This window comes from Manacus vitellinus, unplaced genomic scaffold (genome assembly GCF_001715985.3).
Source record: "Manacus vitellinus isolate BGI_N305 unplaced genomic scaffold, ASM171598v3 scaffold_2_pilon, whole genome shotgun sequence".
Taxonomy (NCBI): domain Eukaryota; kingdom Metazoa; phylum Chordata; class Aves; order Passeriformes; family Pipridae; genus Manacus; species Manacus vitellinus.
The window spans coordinates 51,313,487-51,315,207 of record NW_021940208.1 but is presented as its reverse complement, the minus strand read 5'-3'; positions in this window follow the sequence as shown (position 1 = coordinate 51,315,207).

Here is a 1,721-nt window from a genome sequence, read left to right as displayed (position 1 = left end):
TCAGAGAAGACGCGGCCGAAGCAGATTTCTAACTTCCGAACATCTGTCATCTTTTTTGCTTTAAAACTCCCGTCCCCAACCTCTACTCTCACGTTTCCCCCGTGTCCGAGGCGATCCCTGCTGCTTCTCGGAGGCGAGACGGGACTGTTGGAGGCCGATGCAGCGGGCGCAGGGTTCGGGGAGCAGGCGGGGAGCGCGGTCGCAGCGCGACTGCCCGGGGGCTTCGCGCCGCCGCGGCCCCTCGAGCGCCGCCTGCTCCGGCCCGCCCCCCGCCTCTTGGTCCGGCCCGGTCCTGCTCTCACCCGTAAGTACCTCCGCGGCACTGAAACGGCCCCCCGGCCCGACCCCAGCCGCAGGGACCGGTCTCTTGGCCAAAAAGGGTGACCTGGGTGGAGTAGCTACCGAGACCCCATTTCTTTGGATGTCTTAATCTTCGATGCTTAGGTTATCTCGGAGATAAAGTGTCCTTTTTCTCTCAGTTCTTACTCAAAAGTGATTTTATTAACGCAGTTTATTATACACTTAGAGTGGTCATCGGTAGGATGACGGACGGTAGTAAAACAGCTGTATTTGCGTAAAATGATTAGCCGCTGGACAATAGGCGTCGTGTGATATATTTAGATACTGGAGGATATTTTCAGACAATACCAAGGCTCTTCATTTCCTCTGGTTTACTTAAAGCAAGGATACGGAGAGTTAGAGGTCACAGTTTACTCACAGCTTTTACAAAACACCGCTCCTAACCTTTTGCATCTAAACAAACAGAACCAGCAGTATCACAAAACTCAGGTAGACCTATTTTACACGTCTCTGTTGCTGGAAGCATTTATCGGGCTCCGTGTTTACATTGTCTCACGACCGGCAACACACCACACATTTGTTTAAAAGTTTAATAATTAAGTAAATTCCTCCCCTCACTGGCGAAGCTCTCCTTTGATGCCCCTTGTAGTGCATAGATACCCAAGCTCTGTTTCCCACTTGAGCGCTAAGTTTCCGTCCCGGGAATCAGCTCCTTTTCCACCAAATTGCGTTGCCGGATCTGCAATTCCTTCCTCACTGCAAATTAAATTTAATTAAGCAGTTTACTTAAAACGTATTCGATGTTTTGTGTGAAAAGCAAACTGATTTCCTTGTTTCCTTAGGTGGTAGATTTCATTAGAGAACTACCAAACACAACACAAAATCTATGGGGCTTCGAGAGCACCTCAAATTTCTTTCCCGTCTGTTGCGAGCGAAAAGAGCGGGCTCCGCCAGGCTGAAACACTGGTTTAGTTAAAGAGGTGGAAAGAGAACATTGGCTTCCAAAATTGATCCGAGAAGTAAATTACAGTGCCAGTTGTTTTCCTTATAAGAGCTTCTTGGCGTTCGTCTAAAAGCCGGACAAGCACCCCCACGAAGCCGATTTTTAGGTGAATGCCCGTATTTTTTCGGGAATAAAATTATGCGAAATTGGCTCTTTTTAGGGTCTTTGGTAGCATGTTCTTTGCGTGCCTCGACTAAAAGGTAAGATAATAACAGAAACAACGTCGTAATTTCCTGGGATTTAATTTTTAATCCTTTCTGCAGATACTATTTTGGCAAGGAATCACCACTGGAAGAAATTCGGTAACTCCCTTAATTTCACAGGAGCGACTATTACATTACACAACCCGTGTTTAACCTCGGTACAGCTCTTGTTGCGGACCCCTCGCGTGTGCTGCCTGCCCAGCCCGGTGCCGCCG